Here is a 20,943-nt window from a genome sequence, read left to right as displayed (position 1 = left end):
TTTTCTTCCACCAAATAATAATTGCTCATCTCTGCTAAATAATGGTCCATCCATTCTTTCATTCAGTGAGTCATTCAACAAACATTTATTGAGCAATTATTACATATCTAGTACTATCTTAAACACTGGGAATGGAGGTAAATATGGCATAACACCCTAAAAATTACATTCTTCATAGGTATGACAGGTACATATAGAAACTAGTTAAAGCAAAAAAGAAAGGGAAACACATACCTAACTTCAGATTTTTATTTCAATCCAACAAATCTCCTTTTCATCACTGTATAAAATATTGACTTTGTGTTGTGATTTATTTGTGTGTGTCTCTGAGAAATTCTTATCAGTCATCTTTCTTGAAAAGAAAGTATGACTAAAGCATTGTATGTAGGGCACTGATCACCAGTATGGAGCAGGCAGGAATATGGAAGTGGCCTGATGGAACCTATTAGCAGTGATGCGTGAGGGTGGAAAAACTTAAGCCTCGAGATTTCTATTGACATATTTATTGGTGCACAGTGAGGGTTTCAGCTGCTGATTCTGCCCCAGCTCAGTTGCCCAGGATTCGGCTGATAAGTGGAGCCAATGAGGGGAAGAGGAGACAGGAAAGGAGAAAATCTCTTTAAATATTACGGTACTTTATGGCCGGCGCAAGGTTGATATACAACCAGCATGCACTGGTATCCGATTGCTCAATATTTTAATATCACCCTGGGTCTAGGTACCAAATTTATTATATAAAGTGCATAGAGAATTTGAGTTTTAAAAACTATGTCACCTTTGAGACTTCCTCAGGGAAGAGTTGCCTCCTGAGAGGAGTCTTCAAAAGATAAATAGGAGCTAGGCTTGCAAAGTGGGCTGGGGGCATTCCAGGCAGAGAGGACACACTCATAAATAAGAAATATCATGATGAGTGCGGGTGAAAGTACAAGCGTCTCAGTGTGGATGAAGCATAGAGTTTGAAATAGAGAGAGGTAGGAGCTGAGACCAGAAATGTATACAGGGCACGAATTATAGCTAATCTTGTATGGCAGGCTATGGAGTTTGGACTTTATCCTAAGAACCATGGAGAGCCATTTAAAGGCTTAAGCAAAGTAATTTAGGGGGTGGATCTCATGCTTGAATTTGCATTTGAAAAGGTTACTCAGGCTGCAACTTAGAGAATGAATAGGATTGGGCAAAGACAGGGAGTTAAGACAATTGTATGTACCTGATGGTTGGAGTTTGACTGGACTGGTACAGCAGAAGGGAAAGGTTACATGACTTTTGAGAGGCCAATAAAGGGCAAAAAGACAGGAAGAAATTGGAGTTGTCGAGGTAGTGAATATCTCACTGCAGCAAACACTAGCTGTAGTGGAATTGAGGAAAGAATGAGTTGGAAAACTTGGAGAGTACATCCCGGGAATGAATTCTTGGAGTTTAAGATTTCATAGGTGGTAAGCTTCCAAGTAATGAAAATGTCTACTGTAGCCACAGAAGTTGAATGCATAGACAGAGAAAGAGGCAGGCAAAATGCAAGGCCTCACGTGATTCACAGTTCTGTGTCAGAATCATCTGCAGTGGTTTGAAAAGTTAGGGAAGCCATGGCCCCCACCCTGAGAGATTCTTACGTAGGAGGTAGGAGTCAGGCGTATGCCTTTTAAAAACCTTTACAGATGTTTCCAATGCACACACTGATTTGGGAACCCCTGAGCTGCAGTCGGAAGGATTACCCAAACAAACTCTGAAGTCTCCAGATGACAGCAGAATTTGGGAGAACAGAAAGCAGTCTTCCCTGAATGTGAGATAGTGAGCAGAAAGTCAGCATGTGAAGGACCTGAAGAGGCACTCATTGTGGCGTAGCCAGAGGGCAAGAGCTTCAAAAGAGCAAGGGTTTTGACTGGAGGGTGAAGGATTTAACTCAGCATTGGAGAGAGAGCAAAGGGAGACGGTGTAAACCTCACCTTCCAGCACTGACTTCCTTTAAACTCGTTTCCACAGCTCAAAGTTGTCTGCACATCCCCAATTCACCACTGGCATTTCCACATTTCTACTCCACTTTATTCTGGGAAGAAATGGCTTCAGGGATGTTCTTATATTCTGAAGCCCTACTTTCCGCTTTTCAGAGCTCATTCCCATCTTTTAGATATTTCATTCACTTTTAAATGACCATAGCCTTTGGGAGGAATAAAATGAATCTAGTGAACCTGAATCCAGAAATTTTAAAGTATGAATTATTTTCTACAAGATTCAGAAGCTCACTTCACTTACCTGGTTTTCAAGACATTTGTGTGAAAGAGGATCAGGATGGAGAGCTATCAGGTAATATAAATTGGATCATTTTGAAAAATAGAATTCTATGGAAAACATTATAGATCATTTGGACTAAAGAAAATTCCAAGTGACTGTCTCTAGTAGTAGTAGTAGTAGTAATAATAATGATGATGATGATGATGATAAAGCCATACAAGTGACTGTCTCTAGTGGTGGTGGTGGTGGTGGTAGTAGTAGTGCCATACAAATAAATGAACAGCATCAAGTCTTGTTCATCTAGTGTATTTTATTACTTATCTTTTAAATTGTTTTTATTACAAAAGTAATGCAAGCTCCATGTAAAAATATTAGATAATTTAGGGTTATCTAGAGTAAAAGCAAACGTCCTCTTTCCCTCTCCTAGTATGCATTTTTTTCCAGAACTTTTCCAATGCATTTATAAAATGTGTATATGTAGGTATATGTGTATGTGTATATTGTGCATCTTTCTGCAACTCCTCTTTCTGTTAGCAAATATATCACAATGCAAACATCCTTCCATGCCAATACATATAGATCAACCTCACTCTTTTTAGCATCTCCTATAACATTTCATAGCATGGATGCACAATATTTTTAAACATATGCCTCTTTTGGATGCTTGTTTCAAATATTTTGATATTAAAATAATTCTTCCATTAACTTCCTTGTACACATTTTTGTGTGTATGTGTTAATATTTCTCTAGCATATATTCCTAAAAGGAGAATTGTTGCATCAAAGGGTATGTATATTTAAAATACTTAGAGATTACTGCCCATGTGTCCTCCAAAATATTTACAGTTCTACAAATATCATCAGCACCGCACTCTCCCGAGTGAGCCACAGGCCGGCCCAAGTTCTACAAATATCATGAATGCCTATTTCCCCCACCCTCTTGCCAGTTGTATATATTACCAATCTTTTTCATTTTACAAGTTAGCTTACTCTTTATGTTCACATTTTTTAAATTCAAATAGGGCTTTTTTGATTTCAAGTAAAGCTGAGAGCATCTTTTCCTATTTTACTGGTAACATCTCTTTTTGTTGTATTTCTTAGCCTTTTGGGGAGGGTGCTTTTTTCTTATTGATTTGTAGGAGTTCTTTATATATTGTGGATATAAATTCTGTCTATTATGTATGTTAAAAATACTTTCTCCAAAAATGAGTGTCTTTGAATTTTGCTTAAGATGTCTTTCATAATGCTGAAAGAAGTTTTCAATTTTTATTTAGTCAGATCTTTCCATTTCTTCCTTTATGGCTTCTGGCTTTTATGTTCTATTTAAGAATAACTCTCCCACACTCAGAATTATTTTAAAGGTAGATACTCTTTTACATTTTATTTCTAATATATTGTTGCAGGTTAAGTTTCTGAGAACACAGAATCTGAGACAGAGTTGAGCCTTCTGGATGTTTATTAGGGAGTGCTCTTGCAATCAACACCTGCAAAATGAAGGGAAAGGAAGCAGAAGTGGTCAGAGGGAGAAGCTGAGCTGCCATGCTGGTCCAGTGACAACCTCAAACAACCTCATGGGCAGCTCTGGGGCTAGAAGGGCCCTTCAAAATTTTGAGTTGGGCTGAGATGGTCAGACCTATGTATTCCTGCATTTGATCAGTCATTGGATGGAGGCTGACCTTGGATGAGGCAGCTCGCTGCAGCTGAGGCAGTCACTGAAGGCGCTGGCATGTGAAGACTATCTACTGACAGCTCTTCTCAGCAGCTGGGGAAGTAAGTCCTTTGCCAAAGAGACATCTGAGCAATACTTCACAGTGTGCACCACAAATATATATGGTTTTGTTTTCTTACATTTAAAATTCTTCATCCCTCTGGAATTTATTTTTATACACGATATGAGATAGATAAAGATTCTGATTTTCCTATTCAGATAGATAGCCAGTTCTTTCAACATTTGCTTTATAGTCCATTGCTTCTTACTTCTGCTTTTAGGGATTAAAAAAACAAACAAAAAAATTTAAAAACCTGTCAAAGCACTTATTCATTGAAATCTACTTGTTTGGTGTTTATAATATCTCAGATAACAATGTGGATATTTCCTATTAAGAAAAAAATAATCAAACAAACAGAAGAATTTATCAAATCAAGGGTTAGAGAAAAGAATTCTCTGTCATTGAAGTTTTTTGTCATTAGAGTCATCAGTTATCAAATGGGAAGAGAACATTGTACACTGTTACACCTCTTTTCCCTGTTTAACAGATACAAAGAAAAGAATTACGTGAATACTCAAGCACTATGTATGCACTGAGGCCCAGATGGACTGCACTTCAGTAATTTCTCCATTAGGAGGAGCAAAACTGAAAGTGGCAGCACCTCCAAGTTAGCCTCTCTCTTTTATTGTAAAGACAAGGAAGTTTTACAAGAAAATTCAGTTGATTTAACCATTACAAAGACACAAGGATATCGTCAGAATTAAGGCTAACAAATGGAGAGCTAGTAACATCATTGTAATAAGCAAAGTGACATTCCATAATGCAATTTGCAAAAGGTTAAGTCAATCCACCAACAAAATTTTGATCTTAGCAAACACTGTTTTTCCCTACAGCAATTTCCCAGTATCTTTACATATCAATCAGTAACTTGCCTGTCCTTGAGCCAGCAACCTTGCTGTGCCACAATGCTCCATCCACATCAGAGACACTAGCCTGAGGAATGTTTCCTGTCTTTTGCAAGGTTAACATTTCTATATGTAATTTTAAGAAGTTAATCTAAACCTGAAACTGCAGGGCTTTGGATGCCCTGTGAAATACATTTGCTTTATAAATATTGGTATATTCCACAGTACACATTTTCCAGTTTGCTCATTTCACAGATGAAAAAACTAAGGCTTGAAGAATGGTAGGGATAGATTAAGAACCAGAACATGAGACTCTTGATTTCCAGACCAGTGTAATTTCCTCTATACTAGCTTGATTGCTTCTAATATATCACTTTATAATACAGGCCTGTGAGGCCTTTTAACACTTTCATTAAAATATTTACTTGTTTATGTTCATTTATACTTTCTCATATGTCCTCTAGTTGAAAATAAGAAAACAGCATTTAAGTAATCGTCCCTAAAATAGACTTTTTACAAAGCTCAACTGGCCTCTACTCTCATCCTCCAATTATTTAAAATTATTGGGAATGTTTTGTATCGGCCCCACTCTCACAGAAACCACGGAGTAAACAGCAAGTAGAAGGCACACCAAAGCCAGACGATACTATATTGGCTTGTAAGGATAATTGCAAGTTTACTGATAAAAATCAATTTTTATCGGCTCACTTACACTCCATAATAAGGCCACTGTGGCACTTTCTGCTCAAGGCACTTAAGTGAGAGCGAGTGCGTATTTGATTTTAATAAATACTGTCTGTGGGAAGCCCGGACAAGAATGAACAGATGTTGGAACCATATGATAATAGTGTGGCAGGGTAAAAAAAAAACCTGTGCATTTATACAGCACACCTGGTGTTTATGATACTTTTGCAACTTTTATAACTGCAGCATCTGGCCCTTTGCTGCTGTTCTTTAATTTTCAAATACCCAGGATCTTATGTCTCTTGCAGTGTAGACATGTCCATCAGAAAAAAAATAATAAAAGAGCAGTAAACCTGTCGTGAATCTTGCAGAGAGACCACTGCCTCCCCACAAGGAACTTGCATTAAAGTTGTTAGTGAAATTTAAAAATATGAGAAAACATTTAAATCAGCTTTTGCCAGCATTTCTTAAGAAGCAGAAAGGATTCACTCAAGAATTACTAGATCACCCATCTGCACTGCAAACTTTCCCAATATTTTAAATTTGCAATAAAATTAAATAAAATTTATGGGGAATATCTAAAATAAATACAGCATTATAGGCTCTGTATAATGCTGTGTAACTTGTGTTCTATTGGATCCAAGTGATGTAGGTTGAGGTGGACAGAGAGAATATAACTTGATAGAGTTACATTTTGATAGTGATTTTCTGCAAGCTTTGGGGTATATTTCTGGTTTAAAAGGTAACAAATTTACAATAGTTTGTCCAAATTTTTAATTCTAGTGAGTAAATCAGATTAATAATACACGGACAAAAATCATTTGACACACACACATGGCTTTACACTAAAGTTCATTTAGTAACTCTCTAACTCTTCTGGGCTTTTCTAAACTAAAACTTGGAAGAAACTTCAGAGTAGTGAGTAAGATCTGAAGACATGCTCCCTGAAGATGACTCCAGCTTGGGCAAGACACTTTTTTTCAGAAAACACATCCTACTTGGATTTTTGTGATGATGAACTTACCAGAGTTTGTAAGATACCATACTTATATTAAAATCTTCATCAATTGGGTAGATTTCAATGAGGAGTAAATCCCTTAGATGACAACCTGAAACCCTTAAATTGGGGATGGAAAAAACTCAGTGGGCTAACTTATGGTGGATTCTTTCTCACTGAGCACCAGAAACCTTCAACACAGGGCTCCGGGAGCTTACTACCAAGCACTCGGAGCTGGTTTATGAGATAAAACATATTTGTCATCAGTGTCCTTAAGACATCATAAGCATAACCTAACCAGTGTCTATAATATTTGAAATGTAATTATTATTACAGTTGAATATAGTTTAATTTCTTGTTCCAGAGCCAAGTGAGCCTCAGAAGAGAGATGACCTGGGGTGATTAGAAGCAGTTCCACAGACACCTTCCCCACCAAACATGTCTTTGCCCTCACTTTGAGCTGAACCTTTTCTAAACAGTGACTGTTCTGTGACTTTCTCCTGCCTCTGCTTTGTGTCAAAATTGCCCAAACTCATCATACAGAAAGTAACTCAAGAATCACAGCCATTATCACATGGAGTCAAAATGCCACCCAAACTTGACCATCAACCCATGTATGGTAGCACCAATGTTAGAAAACTAACCTAGACCTAGCTAGACACCCAATCCAGTTATTCCTGATTTAGGTGACATGTCATAGTGACTATGCAAGATGAACAAGGGCACTGATTTTACAACTTCAAGCTTTTTTAGGGTGTCAGTGCCCTGCAATCAATCCCTACCTTATTCTGTATCCTTGAGCAATAAAGCAAACTTCAAATGTTAAGTACAGATTAAAACGAAACAAATCATAGAAATTTTGCTTTATTTTTGAGCAATGTAAAAAACAGACAAATATGCACTGTATTTGGACCTTCCCCTTACTGACCCTGAGCTGCTTTTATGCAATGAAAGGTATGCCAAGACCTTAGCCTGAGTTAACTCTGAAATGCAACCTGAAGTTTATATGTGAGTACTTTATTTGGAAGTGTGATGCTGGGAGCAGGAATGAGAAACAGAGGGCATGGAACAGGGAAGGAAAGAGAACCAATTCAAGGATACATTACCAGGTGGTCACCACTATGGGTGCTCAATCACGTCAGCCCATCTAATCTGCTTCATAATATGCAACCCAAGACCATCCATCTAAATGAGAGGAAAAAGCATTTAGCCATCAGCTCTGTCGCCATTGGCTAAAGGTTGCTTTACAGGGTGTTAACTTTCCCCACCCTACTTTCAGGTTGCTCCTGCTTCAATGCCAAATGCCTTCTTGAGGCGTCCCTCACCAAGGAGTCACAGAAGCCCCACGGCCAGAAGCGAGAGGCATTTGTGGCTGGCCAAAGGCAAGGCACTGCTGGGTGGCCCTTGCTAAAGCTGCTCAAAGCTTGCTTGGTCACCCAGGTATGATTGGGTCGGAGATGAAACCAGAGGATTTGACATGGTGCATGAGATATGTCCAATATACCGTATATAGGGCCTGCCAATGAAAAAGTATTAAATATTTCATACTGTAGTAACAAACAGAACAGCCGTTTGTTTTTTATATCTATTTTTGGAGTCTTCTACATAATTTAAACCTGAACCGTAAAACTTATTCCCTTTCAATTAGTATTAATGAAGTAATGCCACTGAGATTGGTTACATGATAAGCATCATGGAACTGATGAAAAATGGATCTTTTTATTAGTGTTTTATCCTTATTAACAAGGAAATTCCACATTCATGCCGTTATACATAATTTTGAATAAGCAGCTTCTCACAATTATGAAATATAGAGTTATGGAATCTAATTTAAATAATTCTACTTATTCTCTGAGGTTTTTAATCACATCTGTGATTTTGTTCAAGACCAAAGATGACAGGTTTACCTTTTGTGAAAGAAGACAATTCACTTATCAACAGAATCTTATTGTATCATAATTACTAACATGTCTTTTTCTTTTTCTGGCATTGATTTGAAATATTTTGAAATAATGAAATTACTATAACTTTGTGGATATGCTTCGCAATACTCCTGCTTAGCCAGTTTGTTAAAACTACCCAAGCATATATCCATGAGAGTATTGAGAGCAGAGGGGAAGGTTGAGAAGGGAAGGAGAGGAAGTTCATTCTTGAAGGCTGTATGATTAATATCTGCCATTTATTGAACTCTCAAACTGTGCTAGTCACTATGCTAAATAAATGCTTTTCAGGAGCTGGATGGTTAGCTCAGTTGGTTAGAGTGTGGTGCTGATAATGCCACAGTCCAGGGTTTGATCCTTGTACTGGCCACCCACCAAAAAAAAAAACCAAACAGAAAAGTAAAATAAAGTAAATGCTTTTCATATAGCATGTCATTTAATATTCACCAAACAGGTGTTTTATTCCCAGTTCACAGATAAGGAAACAGGTGCTCAGAGAGGTTGAGTAATATGTCCATGGTCACATGGTAGTAACTGATAGAGCCAGGATTAAAACAAGTGTTTTACTTCAGTATTCAGGCTGTTATTCAGCAGTTTGCTGCCTTTGATTTAGATGCCTGGAATGACCAGGGTAGGACCTATAAATCTTAGTATACTGAGTCCATTAGAAATTTGGTAGTTTGGTAAATGTCTGTAGCCAAGTATCTGAAAGAATCTGTCACTGCTCCCTCCTTCTGCAGCTTAGAGCCATGGACATCCTGTCAGGCTTGGCTGCCAGGTACTGTCCTTCTCTCGGCGGCAGTCAGACTACATTGTGTGGCTTTGTTTTGAAATATTCTTGGAGCATTCTAAGCAGACCATTACTTCCAAGGGAAATGATGAGTAAAAACAATCACATCTCCATTCATCAATTTTTCATCATCCTTGCAGATGTCCATTTTCTCAGTTTTTAATGAAATTTCTAAATGTTATATTGTCAATTGCACTAAAAATTGAAAGCTTTGATGCTATTTGGGCCTCTTTCACAGGAATAGTCCACATGGCCTTCCTGTTCATTTCAAGCCCCCGTCACCCCCATCCATATTCTCAAATGCTGAATTGAAGAACATTCATTAAATTTTATCAAAGCCATCAGTTTTTTAATGTGTCTCATTAGGTACATGGGTATTTCATGAAATTATTACTTTTTATTTCTCATTCAGCAAAATGACCCAGCCTAGGCAAAGTGGGTTAGAGGCAATATTCTGGGTTCTTTATTTCTAGAACATGTGTGGCTCAACTTGGAAGCAACCACATTATCTCTGCCCTGGTCTCAGCAAATGTTTCGCTATAATTGGTAGTGTTTGACCAAATTAGCCTGTATGTCATGAACCAAGAGTACTGAAAAAGCATGGGCTTAATTAATTGACAGGTAGAATATTTCTTTCTACACACCCTAGTTCCTGTTGGAGCAGTGTGTGTTCAAATAGGGTCATCACACCAAGACAGAGGTCAAATCTTTCATCTTGTTTTGCTTCAAGTTTCCAATTGACATATGATACCATTTAGTGATTATAAGAATGATTAAAGCACTATAAAAAGTGTCTATAGCAATAATTAGCTAACTATACACCAGAAGGACAAAAGACACTTAGAAAGTTTGCATATCTAACTATGCAAAGCTTTCCTCTGGGACAGGTCCAGGTTCTTTTGCTTTGGCAAGGCTGTCAAAGTCACATCCTTGTTTGAGCAATGGACATGTGATGAGGAGAGTTGAATTACCTACGTGTTGAATACGGGGATCAAGATCCTTTGTGTAGTGGATTGAATTATGTCCCCCCAAAACTCACTGATGCTTGAATTGTGTCCCCCAACTTTTATGTATTAGAAACTTGGCCCCCACTGTGACTGTTAAGAGGGTGGGAAATCCTATTATGGTAATTGAAAGGTGCAGCCTTGGAGAGGTGATTAGATTGTAGGACCATGCAGTAGTGAATGGATTAAAAATGGTGGTCAGGAAGGGCGGACTGCTGCTGCTGGCCGGTCGTGGGGGCTCAACGCCACTTTGCCCCCGGCAGGAGAGGCTGCCTCATTTACAGGCAACAGCTTTGAAGTGTGGAGCAGGAAAAGAACTGATTCTTAGCTGCAAAAGTGAGTCTTGAAACAGGGAACACGGCGCCAGGGCTGCTGTGGATGCAGCCAGGATCCCGGAGGCTGGGGCCGCACTGAAGGCGGCCAGCTGCCCTATCCAGGATTCGAGGTTTCAGGCCGGCATTAAAGAAGATTCCTGGGAGCGCCCGAGCGGCGCCGCGACTGAACAGCCCGAGGCGGCAGCGCCGAGAACACGGAAGGCAACAAACCAGAGACAGAGCGAGCGCCCGACCTGGCACAGCACTGTGAGTGATCCCTGGCACAGCTCTGTGAGTGATCCCTGCCCACCCGGCTCCCGCCTGCACCACCAGGCCACTCACTGCCCCAGTGCTGCCTCCATTTTCCCAGGTGCGGGCAGCTCCGCCCTGATCGGCCATCACTGAGCCCATTTGCTTGGCCTGGCGCGGGGCTTTCCGGACCCTGCGGGCCGACCTCCTCTCCCACTCCCTCCGCGGTTCTCTGGCAGGGCTGGGGGTGTGGGGCGTCCCGACCAGTGTTGGGAGGGCTAGGAAATACGGGCGGGCCGACTGTCACTCCACCACACCCTGGACTCCGGCCCGGTAAACTTCCTGTTACTGGGAGGCAGATACCATCTCTGCGACCACCAGTTTGGAAAAAAGCCTAATGAATTTCTGGTTGGGAATAGTGTGGTAGGAGAGTTCCCAGGTCCGCTAGAACCTGCCAGAGAGCAGGCTGCAGGCGGGCACTAGACTCGGTTTATACTGGGGGGATACAAAGGTGAACAAGACCCGAGAAAGATCTACACAGTTCTACAAAGGCACCCAGAGAGACCGGTCGTCTGTGCCTAGCAGAAACCTGGTAGACTTCCTGGGCGAGGCGGTGCTGAGCAGGGTCTTGAAGGCCCAGCTGATAGACGAGGGGTGCAGAAGACACACCCCAGCCCAGCACAGTGTGCACAGAGGGGGGAGACGTGCGGCCAGGGAGGCGGAGACTCGACAGAAACCACACACCCGGTGGGGTCGCCACTGCAGGATCTAACAGCCTGGGCCAGAGCACACGGAACGGGGAGAAGTCCTGTACAGAAAGTGAAAGCTCAACAGAGATCACACACCCTGTGGTGCGTGATCCACCAGCCCAGCAGAGTACAAGCTGACCAGAAAGGTGGATCCCCGGAGAAGCCCAAGACCCGAGGCAACCACACACACAAGACACTAGAGGCCAACTGAGCAGTCACGGCGGGAGCCATACCAAATTGGCAACCACAGCAACATCCTAGTTAGTCATTAGTCTCAAACCGGTGGACTGTGAAACCCCCTGCCACAATGAATAAACACCAAAAAAAAGACACCAGAAATACAAAAAATCAAGAAAGTACACCACCAAAAGTTAATAAATCTCATACTCTAGATCCTATAGAACAAGAAGCCCTTGAAATAACTGACAAGGAATTTCGAGTGATAATTCTAAGGAAACTGAATGAGATACAAGAAAACTCAGCTAGACATCATGATGAAATGAGGAAAAGTATACAGGATCTGAAAGAGGAAATATACAAGGAAATCAATGTCCTGAAAAAAAATGTAGCAGAACTTGCTGAACTGAAGAAGTTATTCAGCGAAATAAAAAACACAACGGAGAGTTTAACCAGCAGGCTTGTCGAAGTTGAAGAGAGAACCTCTGAACTTGAAGATGGGCTGTTTGAAATAACACAAGCAGACAAAAAGAAAGAAAAAAGAATCAAGGACATGGAAGAAAATCTGAGAGAGATATCAGACAACCTCAAGCGCTCAAATATCCGAGTCATGGGTATTCCAGAAGGGGAGGAAAATGGAGATTGCATTGAAAACATATTCAACAAAATAGTGGCAGAAAACTTCCCAGGTATAGGAAAAATCACAGATCTTCAGATCCAGGAAGCTCAACGATCTCCAAATGTATTCAACCCAAAAAGGCCTTCTCCAAGACATGTCATAGTCAAATTGGCAAAACTCAGAGACAAAGAGAGAATCTTAAAAGCTGCAAGAGAGAAGCGTCAAATCACCTATAAGGGAGCCCCAATCAGGTAACATCAGACTTTTCATCACAAACCCTAAAAGCTAGAAAGGAATGGGATGATATTTTCAAAATACTAAAAGACAAAGATTGCCAGCCAAGAATACTCTACCCTGCAAGGCTATCCTTCCGAAATGAGGGGCAAATAGTATATTTCTCAGACAAACAAAAACTGCGGGAGTTCACTACCACAAGACCACCCTTACAAGAAATCCTCAAGGGAGTACTGGGTTTGGTTCCTGAAAAATAACTACCACTGCCATAAAAACCTAAGAAAAATCTAAACCCGCTAGTACAATAAAAATGGCATTCATGAAGAGAAAACAAGCTAACAAAAACACTATCTACAACCTAAGGAACCAACAAACAAAGAAACCAAACAGTAAATCAGAAAGCAAGGAACAAAAGACACCTAAGACAACCAAACAACCAATAAAATGCTAGGAATAAATCAACACCTTTCAATAACAACTCTTAATGTTAAAGGCTTAAATTCCCCAATTAAAAGACACAGACTGGCTGACTGGATCAAAAAGCAGGACCCAACTATATGCTGCCTACAAGAGACCCACCTCACCCATAAAGATTCACACAGACTAAGAGTGAAAGGATGGAAAAAGATTTACCATGCAAACAGAAAAGAAAAACGAGCTGGACTGGCTATTCTTATATCTGACAAAATAGACTTTAAACTAAAAACCATAAAAAGAGACAATGAGGGACACTACTTAATGATAAAAGGACTGATCCATCAAGAAGACATAACAATCATAAATATGTACGCACCCAATGTTGGAGCAGCCAGATTTATAAAACAAACTCTATTAGACCTAAAGAAGGTAATAGACACTAATACCATAATAGCAGGGGACCTGAACACTCCACTGTCAATATTAGACAGATCATCTAGGCAAAGAATCAGTAGAGAAACACAAGATCTAAACAAGACTCTAGACCAATTGGAATTGGCAGATATCTACAGAACATTCCACCCAACAACCTCAGAATATTCATTCTTCTCATCAGCACATGGATCATTCTCCAGGATAGATCACATATTAGGTCACAAATCAAGTCTCAATAAATTCAAAAAAATTGGAATTATCCCATGTATCTTCTCAGACCACAATGGATTAAAACTAGAAATTAATAACAAACAAAACTCTGGAAACTATACAAACACATGGAAATTAAACAGCATTCTACTTAATGACATATGGGTCCAAGAAGAAATCAAGCAGGAAATCAAAAAGTTTATTGAAACTAATGAAAACAATGATACATCATACCAAAACCTGTGGGATACTGCAAAAGCAGTATTGAGGGGAAAATTTATTGCATTAAATGCTCACTTCAGAAGAATGGAAAGATGGCAAGTGAACAACCTAACACTTCACCTTAAAGAACTAGAAAAACAAGAACAATCCAATCCTAAAGTTAGCAGACGGAAAGAAATCATTAAGATCAGAGCAGAACTGAATGAAATTGAAAACCAAAAAACAATTCAAAAGATCAACGAATCAAAAAGTTGGTTTTTTGAAAAGATAAATAAAATTGACAAACCATTAGCATGGCTAACAAAAAAAAGAAGAGAGAAGACTCAAATAACAAAAATTAGAAATGAAAAAGGCGATATTACAACTGATTCATCTGAAATACAAGGAATCATTCGAGACTACTATAAACAACTATACGCCAACAAATTTGAAAATCTGGAGGAAATGGATAAATTTCTGGACACACACAAGCTCCCAAAACTGAACCGTGAAGACGTAGAAAATTTGAACAGACCAATAACAATAAAGGAGATTGAAGCTGTTATCAGAAGGCTCCCAACAAAGAAAAGCCCAGGACCAGATGGATTCACAGCAGAATTTTACCAAACATTCAAAGAGGAATTGACACCGATTCTTTACAAACTATTCCAAAAGATTGAAACGGACGCAAATCTCCCAAACTCATTCTATGAAGCAAACATCATCCTGATACCAAAACCAGGTAAAGATATAACCAAAAAAGAAAACTACAGGCCGATATCCTTGATGAATATAGATGCAAAAATCCTCACTAAAATACTAGCAAACAGAATACAGCAACACATACGAAAAATTATTCATCACGATCAAGTGGGATTCATCCCAGGGATGCAAGGTTGGTTCAACATACGCAAATCAATAAATGTGATACACCATATTAATAAACTCAAACACAAGGACCATATGATCATCTCTATAGATGCTGAAAAAGCATTTGATAAAGTTCAGCACTCATTCATGACAAAGACCCTCTATAAGTTAGGTATAGAGGGAAAGTATCTCAACATAATTAAAGCCATATATGCCAAACCCACTGCCAATATCATCCTGAATGGGGAAAAGCTGAAAGCTTTTCCTTTAAGAACAGGCACTAGACAAGGATGCCCACTCTCACCACTTCTATTCAACATAGTGTTGGAAGTACTAGCCAGAGCAATCAGAGAAGAGAAGGAAATAAAGGGCATCCAGATTGGAAAAGATGAAGTCAAACTGTCCCTGTTTGCAGATGACATGATCCTATATATCGGACAGCCTAAAACCTCTACAAAAAAACTGTTGGAATTGATAAATGATTTCAGCACAGTAGCAGGATACAAAATCAACACACAAAAATCAGTAGCATTTCTTTTCTCCAATAGTGAACATGCAGAAGGAGAAATCAAGAAAGCCTGCCCATTTACAATAGCCACCAAAAAAATAAAATACTTAGGAATTGAGTTAACCAAGGATGTGAAAAATCTCTATAATGAGAACTACAAACCACTGCTGAGAGAAATTAGAGAGGATACAAGAAGATGGAAAGATATTCCATGCTCTTGGATTGGAAGAATCAACATAGTGAAAATGTCCATACTACCCAAAGTGATATACAAATTCAATGCAATCCCCATCAAAATTCCAAAGACATTTTTCTCAGAAATGGAAAAAACTATTCAGACATTTATATGGAACAATAAAAGACCACGAATAGCCAAAGCAATGCTCAGCAAAAAAAATAAAGCTGGAGGCATAACACTACCTGACTTTAAGCTATACTACAAAGCTATAATAACCAAAACAGTATGGTACTGGCATAAAAACAGACACACTGACCAATGGAATAGAATAGAGAATCCAGAAATCAACCCACACACTTACTGCCATCTGATCTTTGACAAAGGCACCAAGCCTATTCAGTGGCGAAGGGACTGCCTCTTCAGCAAGTGGTGCTGGGATAACTGGATATCGATATGCAGGAGAATGAAACTAGATCCATACCTCTCACCGTATACTAAAATCAACTCAAAATGGATTAAGGATTTAAATATACACCCTGAGACAATAAAACTTCTTAAAGAAAACATAGGAGAAACACTTCAGGAAATAGGACTGGGCACAGACTTCATGAATACGACCCCAAAAGCACGGGCAACCAAAGGAAAAATAAACAAATGGGATTATATCAAACTAAAAAGCTTCTGCACAGCAAAAGAAACAATTAAAAGAGTTAAAAGACAACCAACAGAGTGGGAGAAAATATTTGCAAAATATACATCTGACAAAGGATTAATATCCAGAATATATAAGGAACTCAAACAACTTTACAAGAAGAAAACAAGCAACCCAATTAAAAAATGGGCAAAAGAGCTAAGTAGGCATTTCTCTAAGGAAGATATCCAAATGGCCAACAGACATATGAAAAAATGCTCAACATCACTCAGCATCCGGGAAATGCAAATCAAAACCACATTGAGATACCATCTAACCCCAGTTAGGATGGCTAAAATCCAAAAGACTGTGAACGATAAATGCTGGCGAGGCTGCGGAGAAAAAGGAACTCTCATACATTGTTGGTGGGACTGCAAAATGGTGCAGCCTCTATGGAAAATGGTATGGAGGTTCCTTAAACAATTGCAAATAGATCTACCATACGACCCAGCCATCCCACTGTTGGGAATATACCCAGAGGAATGGAAATCATCAAGTCGAAGGTATACCTGTTCCCCAATGTTCATCGCAGCACTCTTTACAATAGCCAAGAGTTGGAACCAGCCCAAATGCCCATCATCAGATGAGTGGATACGGAAAATGTGGTACATCTACACAGTGGAATACTACTCAGCTATAAAAACGAATGAAATACTGCCATTTGCAACAACATGGATGGACCTTGAGAGAATTATATTAAGTGAAACAAGTCAGGTACAGAAAGAGAAATACCACATGTTCTCACTTATTGGAGGGAGCTAAAAATTAATATATAAATTCACACACACACATACACACACACACACAAACCGGGGGGGGGGGGAAGAAGATATAACAACCACAATTATTTGAAGTTGATACAACAAGCAAACAGAAAGGACATTGTCGGGGGGGAGGGGGGGAGGGAGAAGGGAGGGAGGTTTTGGTGATGGGAAGCAATAATCAGCTACAATGTATATCGACAAAATAAAATTAAAAAAAAAAAAAAAAATGGTGGTCAGGGGTATGGTTCTGAGGGCTTTAAAAGGAGAGAGAGGAAAGTCTGTCTTGCTCTCTGCTCCACCATTTTGCAATGTGATACCCTGTCATCTCTGAAGCCACCACCAGCTGTGTTCCCTGGACTTTGGACTTCCCAGCCTCAGAAATTATTAGCAATAAATTTCATTTTCTTTATAAATCACCCAGTTTCACGTATTCTGTTATAAGCAACGGAAACGGACTAAAAGACTTCACAACAACTTTGATGAGGGGGAAAGTGATTTTCTGAGATACCCACACCCTGTCTCAAACCCTTATGTTGACCCTGACCCATGCGAGGCTATGATCACTGTATGAGTCAAGGCAGTCCAACTGTTATAGCCAAGAACGCCGATATATCAATACCCAAACAGAATAAAGATTTATTTCTTATTTACCACATAGTCCAATTAGGTGATCAGTGGGAAGCCTTCTACAAAGCCATTCAGGAATCCACACTTCTCCCACAGTGTGGTCTGCCATCCCCTACTGCCTCAGAGACCTCTGTGGATCCTCTGCTCCCATCAGGAGGGCAAGGGAGGAGAGAGATACGGAAAAGGTTCACTTGTTCTTACCTGCCTCAGCCAAGCCGTGACACACCTCACCTCCGTTCACATTCCATTGGCAAGAACTAATGCCCCCCCCCCCAAATGCAAGAGGGTTGGGAAATGAAATCTAGTGATATGCCCAAGAAAGGAATGGAGAGGGGCTTGCACCTGGCACAACCACAGCTAGAAACATATGCCAAAAGTGAGGCCTTATCACAGCACCTTGTTTGTTTGCTTTATAACACTTATTACTAAACGAAATGACTTTATTTGTTGATTAACTTGAGCCTTATTTATTGTTGTTTGTTTTATTTTCCTTTTTTTTATTTTCCGGTCTGAGGACAATGACCATGTCTGTGTTTTCCACTATTGTATTCCCAGCACCTGGCATAGTGTCTGGTACTTCATAGGCACTTAATTTAAGAGTGTTAAATGAATGAATGACAATGCTCTGTTAACAAAAATAAGAAAACAACTCTAATAGTTCTTTAATTTTAAATACACTATCTAATGAATAATAGACTGCAGTGGGGTGGAGGATCACCATCGTAATAAATATACATATTGATGATAAGACACATCCAGATTTCTGAAATATGACTCTGAAAAATGCACAAAAATCTATGATGATTCTGGCTGATGGGCTCTGGAATATTTCACTGAGAACGTGTCATTTGAGTTAATGGAAAGATGGCATTGTCAGGTTAAAAAAGAGTCAGGAAAAGACATTTGAGACATGGAGAATAGCATGCACAAAAGCAGTGCAGCTTCTTCCCTTTGGGAACAGTGGGTAATTTGGTGCAGTTAAAGTGAAGAGTGCTTGAGGGGAGCAACTGGAGATGAGTCTGGAAAGGCAGGCTCCAGCAACAGGGTGTCATTGACAAGTTCTAAGCAAAGAACTGACATTGCCAGATTTGCATTTTACAAAGTTTATTCTGGCAGCAGTATGAAGGGTATAACTAAGGGGGTCTGGAATGGAGTCAAGGAAACCAGTTATGAGGTACTGGAAATGCAGGAAGTGAAGGGAAGGGTGTTTATTACATACATCAACTTAACAAAGTACAGCCAAGCTGTCTCCACATTTTCCCGGGAGACAATATGAAAATTCACAATATGATCTCTTCTTTACAAAGGATAATTAACACAAATTTCAAGAGTAGAAAAAACATTTGTTGTATGGAATTATTTGTTGTAGACAATTTCTCATAACATCATATTAGCTTGAATTGCCTTATGAAAAATAGAAACCACTTCTTTATAATGACATCCTTTGTAATGTTCTATATTGAAATTCAGTTTTTCCTGCTATTTTAGCAATTAAGAACATTCTGTCTCCATCATCTATTAAACTACAGTGCATGTGGGGATGGGGTGCTTTGACTTCTCTATGCCCATCCCCAGATCTGTCCTTTCTCCTGTGTAAACAAGAATTTATAAATTATGCAATGTTTTGTTTACAGATTTGAAGCAGTCCTAACCCTCCTCTTGTTCTTAACACCATTGGGATTGAGGACATGAAAACCTTCTGATGACTCCACTCTACTGAATGTATTGAAGGGGTCATCTTGTGCTTTCGAGCTATATGACAATGTAACGAAAAGAACACAGGCTTTATAGTCAGACAGATTAGGGCTGACTTCTAGCTCTGCCACATCCTAGCTGTGTGACCTTGGGCCAGTCACTTAACCACCACCTTGTGTGTGTTGAGTAAAATGAGCTACCATAAGTAAGGGGCCTAGGACATTGCCCCAGGTCTGAATTAATACACTTCAGCACTATTTTTTGGCTTGCATTCAAACTGGTCCAGTGATTTTTTTTCCTTTTGTTGTATGGTAGTCCACCTTCTCTGTGCTTTAGCTTTCCAAGATTTCAATTACTTGTGGTCAACCGTGGTCTGAAAACAGGTGAGTACAGAACAATACATATTTTGAGAGAGAGCAAGAGAAACCATATTCACATAACTTTTATTACAGTATATTGTTACAATTGTCCTATTTTGTTATTAGTTATTGTTGTCAGTCTCTTACTGTGCGTAATTTATAAATTAAACTTTATCACAGGTGTGTAGGAGTTTGGTACTATGTGCAGTTTCAGGCATCCACTGGGGGTTCTTGTAGTGTACCCCCGGTGGATAAGTGGAGACTACTGTATTTATTCATAGAAAAAAATGTTTTGCACAGAATTCCTTGTCTCTCATGTTGCATTTGTCAAGTTGCTTTCCTCCCTAAGTGACATGGCAGGCAATTCTGCCCATTTCTCCCAGTTAGCCTTTACAGCATTTTCTCCTACAAGATTTTGACTCTAAAGTTTGTTTCCTTATCAGTAATAGGATTAGTTATAGAAAGTAAATCATGGCGATCATTTCTTGACTGTTCCCTTTACTGTAAGCTTTGCTTTGCTTGTTTCTCCCGAATAAGCAGTACCATAATAGCATTTCCATGAGCTCTCCCTTTTTTTCTTTTTAAATGTTCTTCTCTGTTTTCTAAAAGTTGAAAACACCAGTTCTCTCCCATTCAGGAGACAGTTTCAGTGAAATCTCAGCTTTCAAGTGTTTCCAATATAGCGCACACCACTTTATTTTCTTTTTTAGTGGGTATTAATACTAAGAACTCAATCTTCCCGCCCTGATCTTTTATTGAGGTTTCAGCATTTTAAAGCCTTTCTTCCACTCCCAGACATCTAGTTTTTCTTGGCCCATAATCATTCCATTTGGGGTCTGGCTCTGTTAATTTTTAGTTAACCTCTGAGTATCACTACAAACATCCTTACTTATTCTTCCTACGCGACTGCTTTGGTTATGTAAACTTGATTATATTAAAAACAGTGGCTCCCTGCACTTCTGACTTTTGGGGGGGATGTAGTGGTGGTAAAGAATCCTTTAAAAAGTTCTTGTTTATTTTGAGATTTTCTTTTGCTTCTTTATTTTACAAGGTGCACAGTTTCTGTGCAGTTTCTCTTCTATACACTAAAAGCAATTTAAAACATCACTCAGACTTGAAACATTTGGAAAGTGGAGATTGTCTCAGTAGTTTGAAGCATCCACATCCTTTGCTGATAGACTTGACAGGGACATTATAAATAGCGCCCCTTGCTTCCAACCTTATGCAAAGGACCACCTACCAAACCACTTAATTATACTCAGAGAACATAATACAGACAGCCCCCAGCTTAACAATGGTTCGATTTATGATTTCTCGGGTTTTCGATTTTACAATGTAGCAAAAGCAATGCACGTTCAGTAGAAAACCAACTTCTAGTACTTTGAATCCAAC

At 39.4% G+C, this 20,943-nt stretch overlaps 1 protein-coding gene across 1 annotated transcript in view; it reads left to right on the top strand.

Annotated features, from left to right (window-relative positions):
* Window positions 1-20,943, top strand: part of LOC134368152 (histone H3.3A-like) — a 64,024-nt gene that overhangs the window by 22,034 nt on the left and 21,047 nt on the right. The window lies entirely within an intron of this gene.

This window comes from Cynocephalus volans, chromosome X (genome assembly GCF_027409185.1).
Source record: "Cynocephalus volans isolate mCynVol1 chromosome X, mCynVol1.pri, whole genome shotgun sequence".
NCBI lineage: Eukaryota > Metazoa > Chordata > Mammalia > Dermoptera > Cynocephalidae > Cynocephalus > Cynocephalus volans.
Note: the sequence above shows the minus strand (reverse complement) of the source record. Positions and strands in the feature narration are given on the sequence as shown.